Source organism: Crocuta crocuta, unplaced genomic scaffold (assembly GCF_008692635.1).
Source record: "Crocuta crocuta isolate KB4526 unplaced genomic scaffold, BGI_CrCroc_1.0 scaffold427, whole genome shotgun sequence".
Classification (NCBI taxonomy): Eukaryota; Metazoa; Chordata; class Mammalia; order Carnivora; family Hyaenidae; genus Crocuta; species Crocuta crocuta.
Genome location: NW_027533273.1, coordinates 1,546,006 through 1,563,635, shown reverse-complemented (window position 1 = coordinate 1,563,635; position 17,630 = coordinate 1,546,006).

Genomic DNA, 17,630 nt, shown 5'->3' with positions numbered 1-17,630 from the left:
TATGATATGAACACTGAAAACCAAGATAAAAAAAAAAAAAAAAAAAAAAAAAAAATCACAAAAGGGGAGGGGTGGGGAAAATGGTTATTACTAAGTATATTAGAGAATTAAACAAAAATAATTATATTAAAGTACTTAGACCAGTAGCCTTGATATACTATCTATATAGGCATAAATTGGTTAAATAACATTTGCGAAATGAGCTCTTAAGACAATTCAAAGCACTGAAGCCAAGAGCAGTTACTCAAAACACAATCTAGGCACACAGCATCCTTTATTTCAAAACTGAACCATAATATAACCATAATTCTGTTTTAAGCAATAAATGTTTTACTGAAAAGTTATAAATCAACTAGATTTTTTAACACTAAATAATTTTTTTTGAGGTAGAAAGCACAAGTGAGCTAAGGGCAGAGAAAGAGAGAGAAAAGTGGGGTTCATCCAAAGCAGGGCTCGAGCTCACCCCAAGCAGGACTTCAGCTCACCCTATAAGGGATTGGAACTCATGAACGGTGAGATCATGACCTGAACTGCAGTCAGATGCTTAATGATGACCCCTTTGGCACCTAAAACCTAAATAATTTTTAAAATAAGAAATGATTTCCTATAGAAAGTGGAATTCTTTTAAAATTAATCCTTTTACAGATGTACATTTTCATATCACACCAAATTTTCTAAGACTAGGGTAAAACTGTGGTATAAAAATTATAAAATACAAAAACATCAACTTCAAATTTATAATTATGTTAAGTCATTACCAAATGAGATTCATTTTTAAATATTAAAATGAATTCTTTTAAATCAAATGAATCCACTGTATAAACTCTGCCTGATTAGCACTTTCCTCACCACTGGGTTTCCGCAAATGTCATTTTAACTTTCCATATAAAAATTTCAATCAGAGGACTCTAGATGCTGGCGAGGATGTGGAGAAATGGGCACCCTCCTACACTGTTGGTGGGAATGTAAATGGATGCAGCCCCTCTGGAAAACCGTGTGAAGGTTCCTCAAAAAATTTACAATAGAATTCCCCTATGATCCAGCAATAGCACTGCTAGGAATTTACCCAAGAGATACAGGAGTGCTGATGCATAAGGGGCACAGATACCCCAATGTTCATAGCAGCACTCTCAACGATAGCCAAAACATGGAAAGAGCCTAAGTGTCCATCCATGGACGAATGGATCAAGAACATGTGGTTTATCTATACAACGGAATACTACATGGTGATGAGAAATAATGAAATCTGGCCATGTGTAGCAACATGGATGGAACTTGAGGGTGTTATGCTGAGCAAAATAAGTCAGGCAGAGAAGGACAGATACCATATGTTTGCACATATAGGAGGATTAGGAGGAACTTAATGAAGGATCGTGGGGGAGACGAAGGGGGGAAATAGTGGGGGAGAGAGAGGGAGGCAAACCATGAGAGACTCTCGAATGCTGAGAACAAACTGATGACTGATGGGTGTGGGGGGGAGGGAAAGTGGGTGATGAGCATGAAGGAGGGCACTTGTGGGAATGAACACTGGGTGTTCTATGGAAACCAATTTGACAATAAACTATTAAAAAAATAAATAAAAATTTCATGTATCTGAAAAAAAGTCATATGTCACTGAACTATAAAACTTCTCTAACAATACTTTGTATTTAAATTGTTTATGTACTTTTTTTTAACATTTTGATTTATTTTTGAGAGACAGAGAAAACGCAAGCAGAGGAGGGACAGAGAGGGAGACACAGAATCCAAAGCAGGCTCCAGGCTCCGAGCCGTCAGCAGAGCGCCCAACATGGGGCTCAAACTCACAGACCATGAGATCATGACCTGAGTTGAAGTTAGACACCTAACTGACTGAGCCACCTAGGCACCTCTATTTTTATCTGTTTATACAGAATATCACTCTAGCTTCAAAACAAATTTCCTTTCTCTCAATTACTTGCAGATTTATAAAACTTTATGCCCCACCTAAAAGAATCATCAACCTCTGTATCCAATGTTTAAGAATCTTAACAATTCAACAAATATTTATTAATAACAAATATGTAAAACATGTCAGAATCCAGAGAAGCAAAGACCACACCCTCACAAAGCTTACATTTTTGAAGGGGAGACTAAAAATAAATAGGATAGGGGTGCCTGGGTAGCTTAGTCGGTTAAGCGTCCGACTTTCGCTTAGGTCATGATCTCGCGGTTCGTGGGTTCGAGCCCCGCATCGGGCTCTGTGCTGACTGCCAGCTCAGAGCCTGGAGCCTGTTTCAGAGTCTGTCACTCCCTCTCTCTCTGACCCTCCCCTGCTCACGCTGTCTCTCTCTCTCTCTCTCCTAGAAATAAATAAAAATATTTAAAAAAAATAATAAATAGGATAATTAATTACAGTACAGTACAAATAATATGAAGGAACTTAAGAGAGTAATGACCACTTCAAGTAGGCTGACCAAGTAAGGACACTCCTATGATGAGCTTTGTCTATAGGTAAAGGGGGTAAAAGAGCCAACTAAGTTCAAAATTGAGAGAAGAGCACTCCAGGCAGACAGAATCAGTGGAAAGTCTCTATGTTGAGAAAGGGAGGAGTAATTTTAGAAACAGAAAGGAGGCCAGTGTGGTTGAACCAAGATAGAGAGTGGTAGAAGATGAAGCTATTGAGATAAGCAGCAGTAAAATCATCACCTCAAATTTATATAAGTCCTAAATGACCAATGGACTACTTACATCCAGGCACAGTTACCAAAAAAAGGAAAATTCCATACGTCCCCATACATTCTCACCTTCCTCCATTAAAAACTGCCTCATTGCAGACAATCTCTTTTCTGCAATCCTGCCCACTGCTCCTTTGCAGTATATTCAGTAAAGTTCTATCTACTTTGTTCAGCCTCAGGTGAATTCTTTCACTGCCCTTGCCAACAGCCCCCACCCTATTGTGGCTCCACATTTGGGAGCTCCCATTCAATTGGGAGAGACACCACGTTGATATGACAAACACAATACAAAAAAATATATATACAAGTCATTTTCTCTTATTCATGGGTAAGCAACATTATTAACAAACCTAAGACAGGAATAAATTAAAAGCCTAAAATTTTAAGACATTTAAAACAGGCTTAATTTAGGGGCGCCTGAGTGGCTCAGTCGGCTAAGCAGCCAACTTCAGCTCAGGTCGTGATCTCACAGTTCATGGGTTTGAGCCCCGAATCGGGCTCTGTGCTGACAGCTCAGAGCCTGGAGCCTGCTTTGGATTCTGTGTCTCCCTCTCTCTCTGACCCTCCCCTGCTCACACTCTGTCTCTCTCTCTCAAAAATAAATAAACATTAAAAAAGATTTTTTAATAAATAAAATGGGATTATTTTAGGCACCTGGGTGGCTCAGTCAGTTGAGCATCAGACTGGATTTTAGCTCAAATTATGATCTCACCATTCATGGGACTGAGCCCTGGGTCAGGTTCATGCTGATTAAGCTTGGTCCCTGCCTGCGATTCTCTCTTTACTTTTATTTATTTAATAAATAAACTTTAGGGGCACTGGGGTGGCTCAGTCGGTTGAGCAATCGACTTTGGCTCAGGTCATGATCTAGCAGTTCACGAGTTCGAGCCCTGCATCGGGCTCTGTGCTGACAGCTCAGAGCCCGGAGCCTGCTTCGGATTCTGTGTCTCCCTCCCTCTCTCTCTTCCCCTCCCCTGATCATGATCTGTCTCTGTCTCTCTCTCAAAAATGAAAAAACATTTTAAAAAATTAAAAATAAATAAACTTGAAATAAATAAATTAAATGGGCTTATTTTAGGAATGCAATGCTAGTTAAACTTTTAAAACTCAATGAAACCCAAAATAATCTTGAAAAAAATGAAGTTGGAGAGCTTATACTTCCTGGTTGTAAAACTTACCACAAAGCTACCAAAGACAGTGTAGTACTAGCTTGATGACAGAGAGATCAGTGGAATAGATTTGAGATTCCAGAAATAAACTCTTACATTCAGGGTTAGTTGATTTTTCGTGGGTGCCAAAACAATTCAATCTCTGAAATGAATCAAAGAACAGTCAAAATGGATCAAAAACTAAAATGTAGAAGCTGGAATGGTAAAATTCTTTTTTTTTTAATTTTTAAAAATGTTTTATTTATTTCTGAGAGAGACAGAGAGAGAGAGAGAGACAGACAGACAGACAGTGTGAGCAGAGGAGGGTCAGAGAGAGAGGGAGACACAGAATTCGAAACAGGCTCCAGGCTCTGAGCTAGCTGTCAGTACAGAGCCCAATGCAGGGCTCAAACCCACGAACTGTGAGATCATGACCTGAGCTGAAGTTGGACACTTAACTGACTGAGCCACCTAGGCACCCCCAGAATGGTAATTCTTAAACAACAAAGAAATAAAAACCTTTACAGCTGTGAATAAAACCATCAAGGAAGTGAAGAAAACCCAAAGAAGGGTAGACAGTCTTGGCAAATTATGTCTGACAAAAACGGATACCCAGAGTATATAAAGACAACCCTATCTAAAAATGGGCAAATATACGAACAGACATTTCTCCAAAGAATGTTTATAAATGGTCAGTAAGCACACAAAAGATGTTTAACATCATTAGTAGGAAGAAAACTGCAAATCAAAACCAAAATGAGACACTTCACACTCATGAGGATGGCTAATAAAAAAGAAAAAAAGATAGGTAAATTCTACTTCTAGGTATATACTCAAAACAAATGTAAAACATTTAAGCACACAAAAACTTGCTTAAACATTTTCGTAACAGCATTATTCATAATAGTTAAAAAGAGAAACAAACAGAATGTCCACCAAATGATGAAGTGATAAAGAAAATACAGTCTATCCATACAATGGAGTATAATATGACAATAAAAAGCAATGAAATCCTGATACATGCTAACATGAATGAACCCTAAAAATATTAAACTAAGTGACAGAAGCCAAGGTCCAAACTAGGCAAATACATTCAGACAGAAAGTAAATGAGTAGCTGCCTAAGGCTAGAGTCTGGACAGTGGGTGGGAAGAGTAGGGTGGCTGAGAACAGAGAGCAACCGCTAATGAGTACTGGATTTCTTTTTAGAGTGATGAAAATGTTCTAAAATTAGACTGCAATGATGGTTCCAAAACTCTATGAATATATAAAAACTCACAGAATTGCAAAATGAGTGAATTTTACGGTACGCGAATTATATCTCAATTAAGCTGTTAAAAAATGCACTGTGAAAAATCACTGTAATTCTCAAAAATAAGAAGTCGTACAGTCATCTCACCATTGGGGAAAAAGAATCTGATAAAATTCAAAAGTCATTTAGAACAAAAGCTACCTAACATAGGAAAAATAGGAGAGAACTTAATTCACATGATGAAAGTTTTTACCAAAAACCTTCAGCAAATATCATACTTAAGGTAACATGTTGAGAGCTTTCCCTCCAAGATCACCAAAGACACAAATATGCCTATTATTGCCAATTTTATTTAACAGTGGAAATCACCTCATTTGAATAAGACAAAAGGAAAAGGTGAAATAAGAAATATAAATTAAAATTCGGTTCCAGTCCAAGACAGTGACGTAGGGAAACCCTAAACTTACATCCTCCATGAACACACCAATTCTATGCCTATGTACAGAATAATTCCTCCTGAAGAAGAACTGAGGGCTGGCTGAACAACTTCTACAAAACAGAAGATAAGCCACTTCAAGAAAGGCAAGAGAGATAAAGACATGGTAACAAGGAAACCCAACCTCTGATGGTGTCAACTTCATAAGGGATGGTACTGACTGACCTCAAGCAGATTCATCTGCCCTGGGGCACAGGAAAAAAAAAAGTCATGGTTTAAAAGGGCAACTACAATATAAAGGAACCAGCCCTAGACCCCTGCTGAATGGTGGGAAGCTACTGGAACTATCTTCAAGTAGGAGAGGCTGGCAAGTCTAACATTTATGCACATCCTCCACCTTGAGAGTCCACATAGGAGAAGGGTCCAGGCGCCAGAGCCAGCTTACCACATCAGCACGCACCAGGTCCCTGGCCCACATCAGCCTGAGTCACAGAAGAAAATATCGGGGTTTGAAAAGAGAAGCTAGTATGTAAACTACCCAGCCACAGAATTCCATCAAACAGCAAGGAAACTACTGGAACTCTCCAAAATGGAGAGGCTGCAAAGCATCACAGTTTACATTCAGTTTCCATCCTGGCAGCGTGGATGTGGGCACCTCAGGAGGCCTATTCCTTCAGTGAGCCACGGGGCCCCAGCCCACACCAGCCCCAGCCATCCCACCAAAACAACCTCAGAGCAGCACACACAAGGTCCATGTATGTCAGCACTTGCTTACAACTCCAGCCATACTGTCTAGGTGATACAGGTGTAAAGCACCCCAGAGCACCCCAGGCCTGCACCACTTTAGCTCCAGGCAGCTTGTTAGGGCACCCCCCAGGGCAGAGTGCTCTAAGACCTCCTGGCTCACACCTGCTTAAGGCTCCATCCATCCATCCATCCATCCATCCAAGGTGCCCCCTCCACAGTGTCCCAGGAATCCCCAGCCCATGCCCACATCAGTTTGAAACACCTGCTAAAAGCACAAAGTGGAACACCTCAGGAAACCACTGTCCCCAACTTGCCAAGGTTCCAGCCACCTTGCCAGGGCAGCCTCTGCATGAGCATCCAGGACACTCCAACCTCTACAAGCCTCAGCTCCTGTCACCCTACCTGGGAACCCTCTGTGATGAGTATCCTGGGACATCCTGATTTGCACCCACTCCAGCTTCAACCACCTCCCTCCTACGTGGAGAGCCCTGAGAAATGCCACAGCCTGTGTGCACTTCAGCTACAACTATCATGTCAGGATGCCCGGGTGCCCCATGCATGCAGCACAATGGGAAACGCTGGCCTGGGCCCTGCTTTCGTTCCAGCTGCCCAAACAGGACACACTGTATGCAGCAAGCCCTGGGACACTGTGGTTTCCACCCACTTCAACTTCAGCTATCCTGTCCAAGTGCCTTCTGGCAGAGAAGCCAGGGACTGCACTGGCCCACAACCACTTCAGCTTTAGCGGTCCTACCAAGGCATCCTCTACACAGAGTGCCAAGACACTCTGGCTAGCATGCACTTCACCTTCAGTTGTCCTGCCAGGGTGCCTTCTACACAAGGAGCCCTGAGACCACCCCAACATATGCCCACTTTAGCTACGGCCATCATACCAGGTCGGCTCCAATACATAGTGCCCCAGACACTCCAACCCACCCCAGACACAGCTCCAGCCATCCAGCCAAAGTCACTAGGCATACACAGTCTACACAGAGGATGACCATATACAAGACCATTCTTTCAAATTTAGGAGAATCAGCTGTTTCACCTAATTCATAGAAACAAACTCAAAAAGTCAAGCAAAATGAGACCGAGAAACATGCTCTAAATGAAAGAACAAAACAAAACCTCAGAAAAAGAACTAAATGGAACAGATAAGCAATATGATTGATAAAGAATTCAAGTAATGATCATAAAAACGCTTACTGGACTGAAGAGAAGAGTGGAAAAAACTTAGAATTTTGACAGATAGAAAATATAAAAAAAATAACCAGAGCCGAGAAATACACTAAATGAAATGGAAATTATATTAGAGGGAAACAACAATACATTAGAAGATGTAGAAAAACAGATTTGTGATCTGGAAGACAGGATAATGAAATACCTGTGCTAAACAGCAAAAATATAATAATAATTTTAATAAATAAGGATAATTAGGGGATCTCTTATACAAGACCAAACGAACATTCACATTATACATTATACAAGTCTCAAAAAGAAAAGGCATATAACTTATTTTAAAAATAAGAGATGAGGGGTGCCTGGGTGGCTTAGTTGGTTAAGCATCCGACTTTCGCTTAGGTCATGATCTCGCAGTTCGTGGGTTCGAGCCCCGCATCGGGCTCTGTGCTGACTGCCAGCTCAGAGCCTGGAGCCTGTTTCGGAGTCTGTGACTCCCTCTCTCTCTGACCCTCCCCTGCTCACGCTCTCTCTCTCTCTCTCTCCTAGAAATAAATAAAACATTAAAAAAAATTTAAAAAAATTTTAAAAATAAGAGATGAAAAATTCCCTAACCTATGAAAGAAGAGACATGCAGGTTCCTGAAGCATAGAGAATTCCAAAAAAGATGGCCCAAGAAGGTGCATACCATGACACATAATAACTAATATGTCAAAGGTTAAAGATAAAGAACAAATTTAAAAATCAGTAAGAAAAAAGTAAAAAGTTACACACAGGGGAAACATCAAAGGCTATTAGCCAATTTCTCAGCAGAACCTTTGTGGGCCAGAAATGAGTGGCATGATATATTCAAAGTGCTGAAAGGAGAAAAGACAAAAAATGGGGTACTTGCATAATTATCATTGAGAACTGAAGGAGAGATAGAGTTCCCAGAATAACTAAAGTTAAAGAAGTGTTATCACCACTAACACAGTCTTCCAAGAAATCTTAAAGGGAATTCTTTAAGTGGAAAAGAGAGGTTCATGATTAGAAGTGAGAAAATTATAACTATAACTAGGTAAAATATGACATCACATAAATAAAACATGTAAAGCATGAGTAAAAAGAGTTCTTCTAGAACTTCCAACGTGTTCAGACTTAAGTGGCCATCAACTTAATACAGTCTGATATATAATTAGGACAATATATATGAGCCTCATGATAACCACAAACACACCTATAATACACAAACAATAAAAAGAAAGCCAAGCATACTACTAGAGAAAGTAATCAATCACTAGGAAGAGAGCAAAAGAAAGAAAAAAAAGGACAGAGAAGACTAACAAAAACAGTAAGAAACAATTCACAAAGTGGAAAGAGACACATACCTATCAATAATTACTGTAAATGTAAATGGACTAAATGATCCAATCAAAAGGATATGGGGGGCAGAAAAGTTAAAAAAAAAAAAAAATACCCATGCACATACTGCCTACAAGAGACTCCCTTCAGACCTAAAAAGACACAGAAACTGAAAACTAAAGTAAGGAAAAACATATTCCATAAAACTGGAAGGGAGAAAAAAGCCAGGGTACCAATACCTGTGCCAGACAAATCATATTTTAAAATACAACATGGGGCACCTGAGTGGCTCAGTCAGTTAAGCTTTCGACTTTGGCTCAGGTCACGATCTTGTGGTTTGTGAGTCTGAACCCACATTGGGCTCTGTGCAGACAGCTCAGAGCCTGGAGCCTGCTTAGGATTCTGTGTCTCCTTCTCTCTATCTACTCCTCCCCCACTCACACTGTCTCTCAAAAATGAATAAATGTTAAAAAAAATTTTTTTAAACTAACAATGTAGGGGTGACTGGGTGGCTCAGTCAGTTAAGCAGCTGACTTTGGCTCAGGTCATGATCTCATGGTTCGTGGTTTTGAGTCCCACATCGGGCTCTGTGCTGACAGCCAGCTCAGAGCCTGGAGCCTGTTTCAGAGTCTGTGTCTCCCTCTCTCTCTGACCCTCCCCTGCTCACGCTGTCTCTCTGTCTCTCGGAAATAAATAAAAAACATTAAAAAAATAAATAAAAATAAAACTAACAATGTAATGGAAGACAAAGAAGCACACTACATAATGATAAAGGAGATAATCCAACAAGGATATAGAACAACTGTAAGTACCTATGTACCCAATGATGGATTAGCAAAACACCTAACACAAACGTTAATACAGATAAAGGGAGAAATTACAGTAATACAATAGTAGTAGGAGACTTTAACACCTCAATTATATAAAGGGTAGTTCATCCAGGCAGAAAACCAATAAAGAAACACTACACTTTTAAAAAATTTTTTAAAAGTTTTTTATTTTTGAGCAGTGCTTTTTTTTTTTTAATGTTTTATTTATTTCTAGGAGAGACAGAGAGACACACAGCGTGAGCAGAGGAGGGTCAGAGAGAGAGGGAGTCACAGACCCCGAAATAGGCTCCAGGCTCTGAGCTGGCTGTCAGCACAGAGCCCGACGCGGGGCTCGAACCCACGAACCGCAAGATCATGGCCTAAGCAAAAGTTGGACGCTTAACCGAGTAAGCCACCCAGGCGCCCCTATTTATTTTTGAGAGACAGAGACAGAGCACAAGTGAGATAAAGGCAGAGAGAGGGAGAGAGAGGGAGAGGGAGGGAGAGAGACACAGAATCTGAAGCAGGCTCCAGGCAGTGAGGAACCTACTTTGGATTCTTTCTCTCCTTCTTTCTCTGCCCCTCCTATGTGCTCTCTTTCTCAAAATAAGTAAACTTTTAAAAAACAGTAATAAAAATGTTTTAAATACCTATTATCCTCACACTAGTCCAAAAAATAGAAGAGGAAAAAAAGCCTTAGAAATTCATTCTATTAGGTCAGCATTACCCTGATACCAAAGAAACTACCAAAAAAAGAAACCTATAGGCCAACATCCCTGAACATAGGTGCAAAAATCTTCAACAAAATATTAGCAAACTACGTTCAACAATACATTAAAAAGATCATTCACCATGACCAAGTGGGATTTATTCCAAGGACATAAGAATCATTCAATATTAGCAAATCAATCAACGTGATATGCCACAATCAACAAAATTAAGGCTAAAAATCATATGATCATCTCAATAGATGCAGAAAAAGCATTTGACAAAATTCAACATCATGATAAAACATTCAACATTCAACATTCATGATAAAAAAAAAACCTCCCAAACTAGGTTTATAAGGAACATACTTAAACATAATAAATGCTATATATGCAAAATCTCACAGCTGATATTATACTCAATGGTGAAACACTAAGAGCTTTTCCTCTAAGATCAGAAACAAGACAAAAATGTCCACTCTTGCCACTTTTAACCAAACCAGTATTGGAAATCCTAGCCACAGCAATCAGATAAGAAAAAGAAATAAAAGGTATCCAAATTGCTAAAATAGTAATTTTCACTATTTGCAGATGACATAATACTATACATAGAAAACTCTACATATTTGACATAAAACTATTACAAGTAATACATGAAATCAGTAAAGTTGAAGGATACAAAATTAATAAACATTTATCACTTTCATTTCTATACACTAATAACAAAGTAGCAGAAAGAGAAAACGAACCCATTTATGATTGCAGCTTAAAATATCTAGAAATAAACTTAACACAGAGGTGAAAGACTTACTTTGCAAACTACAAAACATTGAAGAAACTGAAGATGACAGAAACAAAAAGGAAGATATTCTATGCTTGTGTATTGGAAGAATACTGTTAAAATGTCCCAACTACCCAAAGCAGTCTACAGATGCAATGCAATCCCTATGAAAATACCAACAGCATTTTCCACAAAACTCCTAATAAATAACCCTAAAAATTTAAGGACCCACCAAGACCCTTAAAAACCAAAGGAATCTTAAGAAAGAACAAAGCTTGAGGTATCACAGTCATTTATTTCAAGATATACTACGAAACTATAGAAATCAAAACAGTGTGGTACTGGCAAAAAAATAGACCCACAGATCAATGCATTGGAATAGAGAGCCCAGAAATAAACCCATGCTTACCTGGTCAAGTAATTTATAACAAAGGAGGGAAGAATATACAATAAGGAAAAGATAGTATGTTCAATGAATGGTATTGAGAATTTTGGACAGCCACATGTAAAAAAATGAGACCCTTTTTCACTCATCCAAAAAACAAAAACAAAAATTAAAAAAACAACCAAAAACCTCAAAATGGATTAAAGACCTAAATGTTAGAATGAAACAATAAAACTCCTAAAAGAAAACAGAAGCAGTAATTTCTTTGACTTTGGCCTTTGCAACATTTTTCTAGATATGTCTCCTCAGGCAAGGGAAACAAAACCAAAAATAAACTATTGGGATGACACCAAAATCAAAAGCATTTGCACAAGAAAGGAAATCATCCACAAAACAAAAAGGCAACTTAGTGAGGGCACCTGGGTGGCTCAGCCAGTTAAGCATCCGACTTTGTTTGGCTCAGGTCATGATCTTGCAGTCTTGTGAGTTTGAGCCCTGTGTCAGGCTCTGTGCTGACAGCTCAGAGCCTAGAGCCTAGAGCCTGCTTCGAATTCTGCATCTCCCTCTCTCTGCCCCTCCCCTGCTTGTGCGCGCTCTCTCTCTCTTTCTCAAAAATAATTAAACATTAGAAAAAAATGTTTTCTAATTTAAAAAAAAGGCAACCTAATGAATGGGAAAAGAGAATTGCAAATAATTTATTTGGTAAGGCGTTAATATCCAAAATATGTAAAGAACTTACACAACACCAAAAAAAACCAAACAAATTGGATTAAAATATGGGCAGAGGACCTCAATAGACATTTGTCCAAAGAAGATATCCAGATAGCCAATGGACACATGAAAAGATGCTCACCATCATAATCATCAAGGAAATACAAATCAAAACCACAATGAGATATCAACTTAACCTTGTCAAACTACCTAGACTCATAAAGATAAGAAATAGCAAGTGTTAGTGAGGATGTTAAAAAAAAAAAAAAAACCTCATACACTCTTGGTGGGAATGTAAATTACCCCAGCTACTGTGAAAAACAGTATGGAGGTTCTCAAAAAATTAAAAATAAAATTACCATATGATCCAGTAATTCCTCTAGTAGGTATTTTCCCAAAGAAAACAAAAACACCAATTCAAAAAGATATACACACCCTATTTATTGCATCATTACTTATAAGCCAAGATATGGAAGAAACCCAAGTGTCCATCAATAGATGAAGGAAAAAAGAAGTTGTGATATGTATACAAAAGACTATTAACTCAGCCGTAAGAGGTTAAGATCTTACCATTAGCAACAACATGGATGGACCTAGAGACTGTTACACTAAATGAAGTTAGACAAAGAAAGACAAGTACTGTATGATTTCACTTATATGTATAATCTAAAAAGCAAATGAATAAACATATGAGCAAACAAAAAGCAGAAACAGACCCATAAATAGAATATACCCATGGCTCCAGTAGGGGAGGGGAGGAAATGGGCAAAATGGGTGAAGGAGGGCAAGAGATCACAGGCTTCTAGTTACAAAACAAGTACGTCACAGGGATAAAAGGTACAACATAAGGAGTATAGTCAATAGTACTGTAGGGGCGCCTGGGTGGCTTAGTCGGTTGAGCGTCCGACTTTCGCTTGGGTCATGATCTCGCGGTTCGTGGGTTCGGGCCCCACGTCGGGCTCTGTGCTGACTGCCAGCTCAGAGCCTGGAGCCTGTTTCAGTCTGTGACTCCCTCTCTCTCTGACCCTCTCCTGCTCACGCTGTCTCTCTCTCTCTCTCCTAGAAGTAAATAAAACATTAAAAAAAAAAAATAGTACTGTAATAATTGCATAATGACAGATGGCAGCTACACTTATGGTGAGCATAGCATAATGTATAGACTTGTCAAATTACTAAGTTGCAAACCCAAAACTAATGTAACACTTTGTGTCAACTATAGTTCAAACAAAAATATTAAATAATTGGACACCTGCATGGCTAAGATGGTTGAGCATCCGACTTTGGCTCAGGTCATGCTTTTGCAGTTTGTGAGTTCAACACAATACCACCAACACCCTGCCCCGCCCCCCGCCCATCAGGCTCTGTGATCATAGCCTGGAGCCTGCTTTGGATTCTGTGCCTCCCTCTCCCTCACCGGCTTGCACTCTGTCTCTCTCTTAAAAATAAAAAATTTAAAAAAAAATTAAAATATATATTAAATAAAAAATAAAAATCTAACAGATGACAGAGCAGGATTATATACATAGAATTAAAACAATTTATACATAGATTTATAAACAAATATAGTAAGGTTGATGAATACATAATCAATATACACAATCATGTTCCTCTATTCAGGTAAAAAGCAGAAAATAAAATTTTAAACTGATACCATTCTCAAGAGTATCAAAAACTACAAATCTTAGGGGCAACTGGATGGCTCAGTTCGTTAAGTGTTGGACTTCGGCTCAGGTCATGATTTCATGGTTGGTGGGTTCTGGCCCCATTTCAGGTTCTGTGCTGACAGCTCAGAGCCCAGAGCCTGCATCAAACTCGGTGTCTCCCTCTTCTCTGTCCCTCCCCTACTCACTCTCTATCAAAAATGAATGTTAAAACAATTTTTTTAAAAAACCTACAAATCATAGAAATGAATCTAATAAAAAAATAAAAAATCTAAAAACACAAGTACAAGACCTGTAAGCAGAAAAATTGTAAAAGATTTTTTAGTAAAATTAAATGAGACATAAAACAAAGAAGTGATAACCCTGCTAATAGATTGGAACTGATTATAACAAACTCTTGAGATGATATGACATGTCACTGAAACAACATGAACATCAGCAAAAACAGGTCCAGTTATTAGTTACTAAGGTGGGGAAAGAACTGATGTTTTCAGGGATGCCTATCATATAATAGTGTCTTCTATGTGCCAAGAACTTGAACATATGTTGGCTAATTTAATACTGACAACTATATGACAAGTACTATATTCTTCACTAATGAGGAAACTATGACACTGGGTAGGAAAGCCAGGATCCAAATGCAAGCTTATATGGCTACAAAACCTAAAAAGAAGGGGCGCCTGGGTGGCTCAATCAGTTAAGCGTCCGACTTCAGCTCATCATGAACTCACAGTTCATGGGTTTGACGCCCGCATTGGGCTCTGTGCTGACAGCTAGCTCAGAGCCTGGAGCCTGCTTGAGATTCTGTATCTCCCTCTCTCTCTGACCCTCCCCTGCTCCCACTATCTCTCTCTCTCTCAAAAATAAATAAAAACATTAAAAATTAAAAAAAAAAAACAAAAAAACCCACAAAACCTAAAAAGAAGTAAATCCTCATCCAAAGAATTTACACACAATAAAAAATCATAGGGCATGTGAGTGGCTCAGTCGGATAAGTGTCCGACTCTTGATTTTGGCTCAGGTCTTGTTCTCATGGTTCGTGAGATCGAGCCACATGTTGGGCTCTACACTGACTACATGGAGCCTGCTTAGGATTTTCTCTCTCTCCTTCTCTGCCCCTCCCCCTCATCCGCGCACATGGTCTCTCTCTCTCTCACAAAATAAATAAACATTAAAAATAAATAAATGGAACAACCCAAAACCAAAGAGATAAAGCCAAAAAACCCCAAATTTTATCTTGATGTAGGCTTCTAGGAAAATGGGGTATGCAATCACTGGGAAAAATGGTTTGATGATTTCCTAAATAACTAGATATCCAACTGCCATCTTACTTAGCAATGTTACTCCTGAGCATTAATCCTAGAGAAACCAAAACTTCTGTCTACAAAAAAGTAAAAAATTTAAAAACACTATTCATGAATATTTACAGTAGTTTTATTCATAACAGCCAAAAACTAGGAAGAACTCAGACACATTCCAGTGGGTGAATGGTCAAACTATGGTACATCTAAATCACAGAACACTACTCAGCAATAAAGAGGGACAACCGATATACACAACAATCTGAATGAATCTCCAGAGAATTATGCTGAGTTTAAAAAAAAAAAAAAGCCAATCTCCAAAAGTTGCATGTTTGTTGATTTCATTTATATAACACTACTGCAATGTCAAAATTATAAAAATAGATAACAGATTAGTAGTTGCCGGGGTGAAGGTGGAGGGACAGGAGAGACACATGCTATGGAAAGGCAACATGAGGTTTCCCTGTGGGATGCAATTGTTTTCTTTCTTGATTATGTCAATATCCTGGTTTTGATATTGTACTATAGTTCTATAAGCTATTACCATTGAGGAAAACTGAGGAAAACATATACAGGATCCTTTTGCATTATTTTTCCTAAGAGTAAGTGAATTTACAATGATTTCAAAATAGAAAGTTTAATTTCAAAAAATGGGAAACACTCTGGCTTAACACATACCAATGGATCTCAAAGTTTGGAATAATGAGGTCCACAAAGATAAAAGTCCAAGACCATGTAGCTAGTGAAAGAGATAAAACATATCTGGGTCTTTGTTTTCTTTTCAACACAGGAATGTACCGCCTCTGCTTCAGAACTAAATCACAGTGAAAATGTCTATTTTAAACCATCAAAAGAACTACAGTTAAAAAATAAGTAATCACCTAGTAAGTTTTATTCCTGAATTCCATTCTTTCATGCATTTAACAAAAATATATTTGGGCATTTACATGGAGCAAACACTGCAAAAAGTTCTGGATACATAGTAATAAAAAAAAATAGCTATAGTTTTGAAGAAGTACTATAAGGAAAGTACTAGGTGTTAAGGAAAAATATAACAAAAACTCAGTTTTCAGATTTGGAAGTTTGGAAGGCTTCCTAAGAGATACACACATCAAAGCTGAGATATAAAGAATACACAATAACCACACGAGAAGCACACACAAAGGCCCTGATTTGGAAACAAAAGAGAGTAGGCAGGAATTCTCAGCCTTCATCTTACTGGATGTACCCGTAAATCATTCCCTCCACATTAAATTATGTTTTTCACTTGACTCTTAATACCACATCCTCATGGTTTCTATCATATCTCAATTTTCACTCCTGCTCAGTCTAAATCGTGCTGGTTCTTCCTCATCTCCCTGCCCATATAAGTTTTGAAAGTACCAGGGCTCAGTTCTTAGTGATGCTTGCTCTATCATTTAGAGATATTATTAGCATATCAGTTTTAAATATTACCTCTATGCCAATGACTCCCACAAATACATATATTTTTAATGTTTATTTTTGAGAGAGAGAGAGAGAGAGAGAGAGAGAGAGAGAGAGAGAGAAAGCAAGCAGGGGAGGGGCAGAGAAAGAGAGGGAAACAGAATCTGAAGTAGGGTCCAGGCTCTGAGCTGTCAGCACAGAGCCGGATGCAGGGCTGTAACTCATGAACCACAAGATCATGATGTGAGCCAAAGTCAGAAGCTTATTAACCAACTGAGCCACTCAGGCACCCCTGACTCCCCTGACACATTCACATATGGAGATCAGATCTCTCCTGAACTTCAGACTCCTATATCTAACCGAACATCTCTACATAGCAGTCTAATGGGCATCTCAAACTGAACATGAGTAAGGCTGAACCCTCAGTCTTTTTCTCAAACCATATTCCATCCTCAATCTTCCCCATCTCATCTTTCATTTGTTCAAACCAATTCCTTGACTCCTTTCAGTGTCTCATCCAGCATATCCAATCCATCAGCAGCCCCTGTTAGTTTCAAAATATACCTGGAATCCACCATTCATTTCCTACCACCTTCAAATCTACTCACCTGATCTGAGTCACTTTATTTCTAGTCTGAATTCCTGTAAGAATCTAACTGATATCCCAATGTCCACCTCCCTCTCCACACTCTCTTCTCAACGTTGCAGTCAGCGAGATACTTTGAAAAATTAAGTCTGACCATAGTATTCCTCAGAACTGCTCAGTGGTTCCCAGTTTTACTCAGATAAAAGCTCTATTAATGTAGAAATAGCCCTTCAACAATATGCTCCCATTCCTATTACCCATCCACCTTACCTTTTCTTCTCTGTCACAGTGATGTCCTTACATGTTTCTGCTTTGAATTCTGCACTAGCTGGTCCATCTGCTTATACCACTCTCCCTCAATTTATGTACATGACTACTTCTCTTGATTCTTTCGAGAGTCTTTTCTGAAACGTCAAACTTTCAATGTAAACTTGACTTGCCTACCGTATTTAAAATTGCAACTCTT